At 39.4% G+C, this 12,723-nt stretch overlaps 1 protein-coding gene across 4 annotated transcripts in view; it reads left to right on the top strand.

Moving 5' to 3' along the window:
- Positions 1-12,723, top strand: part of LOC126083303 (uncharacterized) — a 128,289-nt gene that overhangs the window by 41,346 nt on the left and 74,220 nt on the right. The window lies entirely within an intron of this gene.

Here is a 12,723-nt window from a genome sequence, read left to right as displayed (position 1 = left end):
ACGTACATCTCCCATCTGTGCTTCCTTGCTTCTGTGCCTAAGCTACTTTTATACCTCAAAAGTGATTGGTTTAAGTAAGACACACTGATATGGCCTTGTTAACCTAACAAAGAAAGCCCTATTCCAAATGGGATTACATCCACCAAAACCAAACCAAACCCACTGCCGTCGAGTTGATTCCGACTCATAGCGACCCTATAGGACAGAGTAGAACTGCCCCATAGAGTTCCCAAAGAGCGCCTGGTGGATTCGAACTGCCGACCTTTTGGTTAGCAGCTGTAGCACTTAACTGCTACGCCACCAGGGTTTCCATTACATCCACAGGCATATAAAAAACCAAACCAAACCAAACTAAATCCATTGCTGTGGAGTTGATTCCGCCTGATAGTGACCGTATAGGAGAGAGTAGAACTGCCCCACAGGGTTTCCAAGGAGCAGCTGGTAGATTCGAACTGCCCACCTTTTGGTTAGCAGCCAAGGTTTTAACCACTTTGCTAACAGGACTCCACCCACAGGTATGGGGCGTAGGATTTACAACATAAAGTTTTTGGAGACCGAATTCAATCCATACCACCCCTGTTACCTCCTTCACCTGAAATATACTTTTCTCCTCTCTCTACCAGTCTCACAAGGCCCAGTTCAAATGCCAGCACCAACTTAATTAACATAGTCCTGGTTCCTCCCCAGACCTTACTTTAGTGATTAGCTCATAGCTTGCATTGAAGAAAACAGCATTCTTTCACCCATTTACTTCTGTCCAGGTTTTACTCGTGGGGACAGTGATGATTCGCTGGTAGAATTCTGCCTACCTTAGAGGAAACCGGGTGCCTGGCCAATGCATCTCGTGTGCAGCCACCATCTGTCCCCTTTCTCAAAGTGTGGTCCACAGACCAGCATTATCAGTCAGTGTCACCTGGGAACGTGTTAAATGCAGATACTCGGGCCCCACCCCACTACTGAATGGAAACTCTGTGGGTGGGGCCAGCTAATTGGAAGTTTGACAGGCTCTCCAGGTGATTTTGAAAAATGCTGCTCTAGGAGGAAAGCAGGTGATTTTGAAAAATGCTGCTCTAGGAGGAAAGCGGAAACCCTGGTGGCCATGGGGCAGTTCTACTCCTGTCTTATTGGGTCACTATGAGTCAGAATCCGCTTGATGGCAATGGGTTTGGTTTTGGGGTGTGAGAAGAGCTAAGTATTGGCAAGTGGGCAGGAAAACCCTCCCAGAGGGACTGTTCGCTCCTCCCAGAAGAAAGCTTGCTCTCTAATTACCAATACTCCTTTTTAAGAGTCGAGATTCTGCATTTCTTATAAGATGAACAGTTTTAATTTCCTCAACAGTTTGTTTTAAAAACAAAACGAGGATGTTTTCTCCATATGTTTAACATTTCAATGACTTATTTGTAGTACAAATGCCCTGACCACTTTTAAAAACGACTGTAATTCAACCATAGATAGTGAATGCGTTAGAGTGCTGTAACAAATCGGATAATAACCACGATTTAATAGAAGTCAAACTGTCTAACAGTAGTAAGAAAAATGCTGCTGATTAATTTCGTTTTTCTAAAAATCATGCTCATTTAAAGGGAACCATGTCCTTTAAATGGATGTAGTCCTTGGGTGGGCAAATGGTTCACATGCTCAGCTGCTAACTGAAAGGTTTGAGGTACGAGTTCACCCGGAAGCACCTTGGAAGAAGGGCCTGGTGATCTACTTGCAAAAATTCAGCCACTGAAAACTCTGTGGAGCACAGTTCTGTTCTGATACATACGGTGTCTGTCTCCATGAGTCCGAACAGACTTCACAGCAACTGGTTAATGGTATCTCCATGTCTAAAATCTTTTAATACCTTGCTTAATCTTATGACTTACTCAGAGGAAAAATTGAGAAAATAAACCACTTTAGAAATACTGCAATGTTCAAAACCCAAACCAAACCCATTGCCATTGATCTTATAGGCCTTATAGTACAGAGTAGAACTGCCCCATAGGGTTTCCAAGGATCGGCTGGTGGATCTGAACTGCCAATCTTTTGATTAGCAGCCAGCCTCTTAACCACTGTGCCAGGGCTCTGCAGTGTTCAAGGATTTGAAATATATTGCCAGTGAGAATAAGCTTGGCCATATGCATAGAATACACAAGGTGCTTTTTCCACACAAACAAAAATGTATGCACATATACATACAAATATATATGTGATATGTAATATAAACCAAACCAAACCTATTGCCGTTGAGTTGATTCTGACTCATAGCGACCCTATAGGACAGAGCAGAACTGCCCCATAGGGTTTCCAAGGAGCACCTGGCGGATTTGAACTGCCGACCCTTTGGTTAGCAGCTGTAGCACTTAACCACTATGCTACCAGGGTTTCCATATAATATAGCATAGTTTATAATATATATCATATATGTATAAATTTTAGATTAAAATAGTATCTAAGTAGTATTCTCTTTGTTAATTATTTTCTTTTTCAACTTCATTGAAGTATAATTCACAAAATAAAACTGCATCCATTAAAATATACAATTTGAGGAATTACACTCATTAAATCACCACCATAATCAAGATATGGAGCATTTTCACCCTGCTCTGAAATTTCTTTATGTAACTTTGCAGTCTATCCCGTCCTTCACCCCTGGTCTGGGACAATGCTGATCTCCTTTTTGTTAGTGTGGATTAATGAGCATCCTATATAAATGGAATCATCTAGCATATACTCTTCTGGCTTCTTTTGCTCAGCATGACTACTTAGATTCGTTCATGTTGTTTCATTTGTCAGGAGTTCATTCCTTTTCATTGCTGAGTAGTATTCCATTGTATTTATATAACACTTTTTATTTAACCATTCACCTGTGGATAGATATTTGCAATCACTGGATTGTAATAACACAGTTTTTGACTATTGCAAATAGCACTGCAATGAGTGTTGATGTGCAAGTCTTTGTGTGGATATCTTTTTTACTTATTTTGGGTAAATATATAGTGAAGAATGGTTGAGTTGTATACGATAGGTAAACATGTTTACGTTTTTTTTTTTTAAACTTAGTTTACCAGAAAAGTTTGTACAGTTTTACATTCCCACCAGCAGTGTTTAAGAGCTCTAGTTGCTCTACATCCTCACCATTACTTGGTATTATCAATCTTTTTATTTGTGGTCAAACTAATGTGTGTGTAGTGATATTTCATTGTTTATTTGATTTTCATTTTCTTGATGACTAATGACATTGAACACTTTTTCATTTTATTTGCTTATTATACATTTGTATACCTTCTGGAAAGTTTCTGTTCCAATAACATGCCTATTTTTTTTTTTTTTTTTAGTTCTTCTGATTAAGTTGTAAGGGTTCTTTATATATTCTGCTTACAAGTCCTTTACCAGCTACATGTTTTGTACATATTTTCTCCCAGTCTGTGTCTTGTCTTTTCATTTTCTTCATGGTGTCTTTCAAAGAACAAAACACTTTCATTTTGATAAAGTCCATTTTTATCTTTTTTCTTCTATAGCATGGTCTTTTTATGTTTATGACATTGTTGCCAACTGCTAGGTCATAATATTCGTATGTTTCATGTAGAATTTTTATAGTTTTAGCTCTTACATTTAGGCCACTGATTTATTTCATGTTAATTTTTTCAATGACGTGAGAATATGGATACAGATATCCAATTTCTCCAGCACCATTTTCTGAAAAGATTATCCTTTCCCCATGGAATAGCCCTGGTACTTTTGTTGAAAATGTATTAATCATATGTGTATGTGGGACTTATTTCTGTACTTTTTTAATTCTCTTCCATTGCTCTATGTGTTTATCCTTATGCTAACACTGCACTGTCTTGATTATGGTAGCATCATAGTTAATCTTGAAATTAGATGGTATGAGTCCTGCATCTTTATTCTTTTTTTTTTCAAAATTGTTTTGGCTATTTTAGTTTATGTGTATTTCCATGCTTGTCAACATCTACAAAAATTCTCCTGAGATTTTAATTGGGATTGTGTTGAATCTAGAAATTCACTGAAGGGAAAATTGACATATTTAACAGTATTGAGCATTCCAATCCATGAACATAGTGTATCTCTCCATTTATATAACATTCAAAAATAATTTTTCTCAGCTGTGTCCTCAACATTTTGTTTTAGAGGTCTTGCATATCTTTTGTTACATTTACTCCTAAGTATTTTATGTTTTTGATTTGTGAATAGAATTGTTTTGTAAATTTTATTTTTTAATGTATTCTGTCGGTATGTAAAAATACAACTTTTTGTATAAACCTTGTATTCTGTTACCTTGCTAAATTTGCTTCTTATATTTAACACTTATTTTCTTAGATTCCTAAGGATGTAAACAACAATGTTGTCTGAAAATGACAATGTTGTCAGTTTTACGTCTTCCTTTCTGATCTTTTTGCTTTTATTCTTTCCTTCATACAATGGCTAGGATCTTCAGGACAGTGTTGAATAGAAGTTTTGAGAGCAAATATTCTTGCTTTTTTCATGATCTTTGGGGAGAAGAGTTTAAAATTTTGCTATTGAGAATTATGTTGACTTTTTTATAGATAACCTTACCAGATTGAAGCAGTCTTTTTCTATCCTAGTTTACTGAAATTGATATTGCATTTTGTCAAACATGTTTTATGCATCTTTTGAAATAATATGATTTTTCTCCTTCGTTCTGTCAATATGAGAAATTATATTGATTAATATTTGAATGTTAAACTAACTGAAGGGTTGGTGGTTCAAATCTACCCAGAAGTGTCTCAGAAGAAAGGCAGTAATCAACCTTTGAAAAGCCTATGGGGCACAGTTCTACTCTGACACAAATGGGATCACTATGAGTTGGAATCAATGGAACAGGAACTGGTTTATCCTCAAAAGGCTGGGAAGCTCACTGCTCAGCCTCTCAGCTGCCTTTTCTGGTAGGCATATATCCCTAGAGGAAAAAAGCTCAAATGCCAGATTTACCATGGTAGATTCCAGCTTTTCTAGGGTTTTAGGGTGTAATCCCTCACTATTTAGCTAGCTCTTTAACACCTTTAGGATGGAAGTGAATGGAAGAAATGATGAAGTAAAAGAGCTGAAGAGAAGATTTCAAGGAGTAGCTTGAGAAGTAAAGTATTATAATGAAATGTGCAAATACATGGAGTTAGAAAACCAAAAGAGAAGAACAGGCATGGCGTTTCTCAAGCTGAATGAAAAGAAAAAATTCAAGCCTCAAGCTGTAATTTTGAAGGATTCTATGGGCAAAATTTTGAATGATGCAGGAAACATTAAAAGAAAATGAGAGGAATACATAAAGTCACTGTACCAAAAAGAATTGGTCGACCTTCAACCATTTCAGGAGATAGCATATGATCAAGAACCAATGGTACTGAAGGTAGAAAGCCAAGCTGCACTGAAGGCATTGGCAAAAAACAAGGCTTCAGGAATCAATGGAATATCAACTGAGATGTTTCAACAAATGTGTGCAGTGCTGGAGGTGCTCATTCATCTATGCCAAGAAATTTGAAAGACAGCTATCTGGCCAAGTGACTAGAAGAGATCCATATTTGTGCCCATTCCAAAGAAAGGTAATCCAACAGAATGCAGAAATTATTGAACAATATCATTAGTATCACATACAAGTAAAATTTTTCTAAAGATAATTCAAAAACGGTTGTAGCAGTGCATTGACAGGGAGCTGCCAGAAATTCGAGCGGGATTCAGAAGTGAATGTCATTGATGATGTCAGATGGATCTTGGCTGAAAGCAAAGAATACCAGAAAGATGTTTACCTGTGTTTCATTGACTATGCAAAGGCATTCGACTGTGTGGATCAAAACAAACTATGGATAACATTGCAAAGAATGAGAATTCTAAAACATTTAATTGTGCTCGTGAGGAAGCTGTAAATAGATCAAGAGGCAGTCATTAGAACAAGGTGATACTGCGTGGTTTAAAGGTTTAAAGTCAGGAAAAGTGTGCGTCAGGCTTGTATCTTTTCACCACATTTATTCAATCTGTATGCTGAGGAAATAATCCAAGAAGCCAGACTTCATGAAGAAGAACAGGGCATCAGGACTGAAGGAAGACTCATTAACAACCTGTGATATGCAGATGATACAACCTTGCTTGCTGAAAGCAAAGAAGACTTGAAGCACTCAGTGATGAAGATCAAAGACCACAGCCTTCAGAATGGATTACCCCTTAACGTAAAGAAGACAAAAATCCTCACAACTGGACCAAAAAGCAATGTCATGATAAACGGAGAAAATATTGAAGTTGTCAAGGATTTCATTTCACTTGGATCCACAATCAACTCCTACAGACGCAGCCGTCAAGAAACCAAACACATTGCATTGGGCAAATCTGCTGCAAATGACCTCTTTAAAGTGTTGAAAAGCAAAGATGTCACTTTGAGGTCTAAGGTGCGCCTGACTCAAGGCATGATATTTGTGATCGTTTCATATACATGTGAAGCTGGACAATGGATAAGGAAGACTGAAAAACTGATGCTTTTGAATTGTGGTATTGGCGAAGAATGTTGAATATACCATGGATTGCCAGAAGAATGAACAAATCTGTCTGGGAAGAAGTACAGCCAGAATGCTCCTTAGAAGCAAGGATGGTGAGACTTTGTCTCATGTGCTTTGGACATGTTATCAAGAGGGACAAGTTCCTGGAGAAGGACATCATGCTCGGTAAAGAAGAGGGTCAGTGAAGAAGAGGAAGACTCTCAAAAAGATAGATTGACCCAGTGGCTGCAACATGGGCTGAAGCATAGCAACAATTGTGAGGATGGCACAGGACTGGGCAGTGTTTTGTTCTGTTGTGCATAGGGTCTCTATGAGTCAGAACTGACCCAGGCCACCTAACAACAATAACGAGAGGCTTGAGACGAGGGCTAGGTATCACTCTCCTCATGGTTGTTAACTATAGTACATCAGTGACTCTTTCAAAAAAAATTTCTCTCTGAAGTCCAACTTCTGACCTCTTCAAATTTAACCCTTTCATCCTCTCAAGGTAGGTCAGTGTTAGGATTACAGAACTGGTTTTCAGAAACTCCCTTTATAAACATTTGCAATCCAATTAATTGGCACATATTGCCTTGAATACTGAAGTTGAAATATGTCAATATGCCATTATGTATTTTACAAATGTTTTTCCAGCTTGTCATTTGCATTTTGCTTTTTTATGGTACTGTTTTGATGTAGCAGTGTTTTAAATGTTTATGTCATGAAATCTTTTTTGTGGTTTCTGACTTTCTGTTCATTAAAAAAATACACATTTTGTACTTAGAAGGTTTTTTAAAAAAGGTTAACCTGTATTTTCTTCTAGTGCTTTTATGAATTCCTTTTCTACTTCTAAATATTTAATCCATCTGGCATTTGGTGAGTTAGGGATCTAACTTCTTTTTTTCCCCCCAAATGATGAGTCATCCAAATACTTTATGTATATCTATACCTATACCTATATCTATATCTATATCTATATCTATATCTATATCTATATCTATATCTATATCTATATCTATATCTATATCTATATCTATATCTATATCTATATCTATATCTATATCTATATCTATATCTATATCTATATCTATATCTATATCTATATCTATATCTATATCTATATCTATATCTATATCTATATCTATACCTATATCTATATCTATATCTATATCTATATCTATATCTATATCTATCTATTCCCTCCTCACTCTGACCCCTAGATTTATATTCTATTTCACTGATCTGTTTATTCTGCTAACAATGTAATTGATGAATTGAACTCAAATATATTTGTCTAAGTATTTACACTAATTCTGATGATGTAATTATTTGGTTGACAATTGCTTTTAAGTTAAATAACCTTATCTAAGATCTGGAAACCCTGGTGGCATAGTGGTTAAGAGCTATGGCTGCTGACCAAAGGGTCGGCAGTTCCAATCCACCAGGCACTCCTTGGAAATTGTATGGGGAAGTTCTACTCTGTCCTGTAGGGTTGCTATGAGTCGGAATCGACTTGATGGCAATGGGTTGGGTTTTCATTTAAGATCTGCCAAAGTAATTATACTTAAATTAAAATTTTGTAACTTGAATTATAGATTCTCTTTGACTTCCAGTGTAATTTTTGGTTGTCGAATGACAGAGATAATATGTGTTTTTGGGAAACTACCAGTTCTCATTATCCAGTCAGAGGGAGGTGTATGGCTGTAAACAAAACACATTTGAGGTTGTGCCAGCTTCAGTCGTTGGTCTGAATTTCACCTGCTGACAGTTCAATAATCTGGCTTCTGTGACATTCTCACAATGAAATTCGAAGTTAATAATTAACTCCCTGTGTTAACAAACTGAGTGGCTGGAAACAGCCGACTCTTTTGTTCCGGATACAATGCAGCAGTATTTGAGACACCAGGCACATTGCTTTCATGGTGCATAGAGCTCCTGTGCTTGGATTCTGCAGGTGAAGCCAGATGTTTTGAGTAGTTGCATGGTTACAGGGCAGCCAAGGGGTACATGCCAGCATCTTTGAGCCATGTCAGAGTCTCCTTTATCTGAAGTGGAATTCAAGTAGCAGTGACTCAAGAATACCAACGATCATGAAGATGGTGCAGGACCTGGCAGTGAGTTTGGTTTTGGTTTGATTGTAAAAATGGAAGCTGTAATATTTGTACAGCCTCTCTTAGAGTTTTGGGAGGAGGCTCAGCTCAGTGGAGTGGGATAATTTATTGGTCTCTAGTACCTTATATAAAGCCCTGGTGGCACAGTAGCTAAGAGGACAGCTGCTAGCCAAAAGATTGGCAGTTCAAGTCTACCAGCTGCTCTTTGGAAACCCTATGGTGCAGTTCTACACTGTCCTGTAGGGTTGCTGTGAGTTGGAAGCAACTCAATGGCAATGGAGTTTTTTTTGTTTGTTTGTTTAGTACCTTGTGTGTAGCCCTGGTGGTGTAGTGGTTAAGAGCTCAGCTGTTAACCAAAAGGTCAGAAGTTTGAATCAACCAGCTGCTCCTTGGAAACCGTATGGGGCAGATCTACTCTGTCGTATAGGGTCACTATGAGTCAGAATTGACTTGACAGCAATGATTTTTGGTTTTATGCAAATAAATGGAGTCCCTGGGTGGCACAAACAGTTAAGTGCTTGACTAGTAGCCAAAAGGTTCGTGGTTTGAACCCATCCAGTGGCACCTTGGAAGAGAGTCCTGATGATCTGCTTCTGAATGGTCACAGCCTTGACACCCCTATGGGGGAGTTCTGCTCTGTACTCATGGGGTCGCCATGAGTTGTCTGACTTACTGGCAACTAACAACAACAATGCAAGTAAACATCATGGCTATTATAGCAAAAATCACAAAGGTACTACTTGAATGACTGAAGTTTGAGAACATAGTTGTAGACAAGGTTGGTGCTAATGAATAGTTGTTGGCAAGATATGACATCAAATTTGTGGATTAGAAAGATCACATGGGTTGCCATGTAGAAAGTGGGCTTTCATAGCAATGCTGGAAAGATATTGGTACTGCCAGGCCAAGTTTTGGAAAGTAAGGCCTAAAGACTTTAAGTGAATTACCTGCGAGATTTGCTTGTTTGTGATAGAACCAGCATATGCTAGCTCCCAACACCGAAGTTTAAGGCCAGTGTTCTTGTCCCTATGCCATTTTTTCTTCTGGGATAAACTGGAGTTAGTAACTTTGCCTCAGTTCCCTTATTTTAAAAAAAAAGGGAGTCAAAAATAAGTCTGATTTTGTGCCAGGCATTCTTCTGAGACCTTCAAGTATGTTACCTCATTGAATTCTCCCAACAACCACATGAAACATGTGCTGCTATGACCCTACTTTGCAAATAAGGAAATGGAATCCCAGAGATTAGCTTTTCCAAGTCATGCAGCTAGTAAGTGGCAAAGCTAGGATTTGGACCCTGGTATTCTGCTCCAGACTATTGCTCTTAAACACCTAACGCTCTACAGAGAGGTTCTGTTTCTCTAATGCGTGTATCAACCTCAACTGTAAACAGAGGTACAGAGAGCCTGCAGCGTCTGTTCAGTAGTGCTGGGATGTGATACTGACGTTGTATCTGAGTGTCACCCTGAGCTCCCCATCACAGAGCTGAAGGCGAGTGCATCAGTGAATCAATGACTTCCCTGCCCAAAAGCTCAGCCAGGGACAGTGTTTGCCTTGCGGTAACTAAACAAATCCTTTGTCTGCCAGGTGACCAGGGTGGGGCAGGGCGAGGTAGGTGGGGAGAGGAGGAGCTGTGGTTGTCAGAGTTTGTATGAACTCAGTCTGAAGAAAACTGCTCCTGAAAATACACCACCACTGATGGAGGAGACTGATCAAGGCCCTAAGACTCAAGAATTCTCTATCCCTACACACACACACACACACACACACACACACACACACACACACACACAAGCCATGCTGATGGCGATGCCACAATCCCCACAATGTTGAACTGCTGACGTAACTGCAGAGTCGCATGTTACTTTACACCCTGGCCCGCTGGGCTCTGCGTCAGTGGGCAGCCCACAGCTAGTTCCTGGACTTGTCTTTCTGGTTGATTGTTTGGAGAAGACTTAAGGGTGTATGGGTGCTTTTCTCATGACTTCCTGTCTCTGTTCTCAACCCCGTGTGTCAAATGCAACAAACAGTTCTAAGCAGGCCATGCAAGCTTCCCTCCCCAGCAGTGTCTGTATCTGGCTGCCTCAGGGGAGGTCACAGTCACCCTTGTATTTGCTTTGTGGACAGGGGCCACACTGTTTTGTTTCACAGTATACTGGGACACTCAAGAGTTAAACAAACAGCTCTAGGGTGAGAGGGGAGGACTCCATGGCTTCCAGGTGCTGACTTGGGACAGCAGGACCACCCTGGCCCAGACTGACCGCTGTTATGCTTATTGCTCATGGGGTAGTTAAGCCGAGGGCTGTGTGCTTTGTCATTCAGGGGACAGTGTCCAACCCTGGTGAGGACTGACAATGGCCAGGCCTCTAGGAGCATCCTTTCAGGTTCATGCTTTTGTTTCTGTATAACCTGGAGCTTCTGCAGCCTACTGTCCTTTTAATGTACTTGGCGTATCTTTTCCTTTATGTCCTGTTTATTCTGTATTTTTGTCCTAAAAAGTAACTTAGGTCTCTATACCTTAAAACAAAAAAGTGTTAACAGAATATTTTTAAAAAATAGCATGAACAGAATAATTTGCAGGATACACTCATATTCTTTAATTATTTTCTTGGCTGTATTTGTCTCTAATGCCAGGTCTGGCAGCTTTCTGAAAACTATTTTTATATGGCCTTCTTCTTCTCATTTTCTACAGACTTCTTCAAAATTGCATCTTATGTTTATGAAATGTGAAATGATTGACACTTTCAATTGATTTTCCTCTGTAAACTCTCGTATGTTTGATATATTATGTTCTCTGTAGGTGTTAGGATACCTGGTAAACTCAAAATGAATCCTACTAAATAGAAAATCCCCTCAATTCTAATGCTTACTGGATTGAAATCTGTAAATATATCAGCCATTTACTTTCATAAATGTTGTTTCCACTGAACAAATATTTTTACAAGACAAACTCATCAAATAAGTAAGTTAAGATTATTTTGACTATTTTGCCAAATTTAAATGCTGCTAATTTGTTCTTTCGGCCTTGGAGTGGCTGGTGGTTTCAAACCGCTGACCTTTTGGTTTTTATTATCACCATGCACTGGCGCTTCTGAACAATGTCAGTGATAACATATTAATTCTTGAATAAAACCTTTTGAAGGTCCAAATTCTACACCATTGGTGCAGTTGCTGTTGAGTTTTAAACATTAACACACAAGCTTCAAATTAGCCCATTTTAAACGTTATCTTTAACAGTGAGTCCCCGGGGGGTGCAAATGACTAATGCCTTCTGCTGCTAACAGAAGGGTTGGCAGTCCTAGTCCACCCAGAGGCACCTCAGAAGAAAGGTGTGGCTGTCTACTTCTGAATAATCGGCCACTGAAAACCCTACAGAGCACAGTCCTACTACACGTGGGGTCCTCATGAGTTGGAGGTGACTCGATGGCAGCTACTGGTGGTGGTGGATCCTTTAATAGCTACTGCAGTCTACTTGGAAATTAATGCCGAGATCTCCCAGTTACATAGTGGGCTCCCGACACCCATGGACTTAGCTATAGGCTTTGATTTAGAGAGCTGAGTTCATGATGGTTTGGAATCAGAGGAGTTCACTTTGGTTGTGGTTTGTGCCTCCAACCCTCGTAGAACAATGCCTTCAAGCATTTAAACAGTAGGCCCAAAATAAACAGTGATAGCACAGTGATTACGAACATATAAAAACAACTGGGAACTGCTTCAGTTTTGGTATTCTATAGGGCCGCTATGAGTCAGAATCGACTTGACAGCAATGGGTTTGGGGTTTTTTTGGATTTGTGTGACCACATGGAGATTTTACAATTAGATCACTGAGCGTTTCTTCCGAGATGCTTCTGGGTGGATTCAAACCACTCAGGGGCACTTAACAGTTTGCATCACCCAGGGACTCCTCTGCAGAAGAGAGGGGTTGTTAGAAATTATCTGCTCCAGTTGTGCAGTATGCTAGGTGTGCCACAGCTCCACGCAGTAGCCAGAGTGATCTTTTTTAAAAATTCATGTCTGATCCTTCCTTCAAACCAATGGGTTCAAAACCCTCATCACGGCCTACAGGGGTATGCGCAGCCTGACCCTGTCTGCCTTGCAGCCTCGTTATGGGTCACTCCCCGCCTTACCGT

The sequence above is a fragment of the Elephas maximus genome, chromosome 9 (genome assembly GCF_024166365.1).
Source record: "Elephas maximus indicus isolate mEleMax1 chromosome 9, mEleMax1 primary haplotype, whole genome shotgun sequence".
Lineage (NCBI taxonomy): Eukaryota > Metazoa > Chordata > Mammalia > Proboscidea > Elephantidae > Elephas > Elephas maximus.
This window is presented reverse-complemented; position numbering and strand designations above follow the sequence as displayed.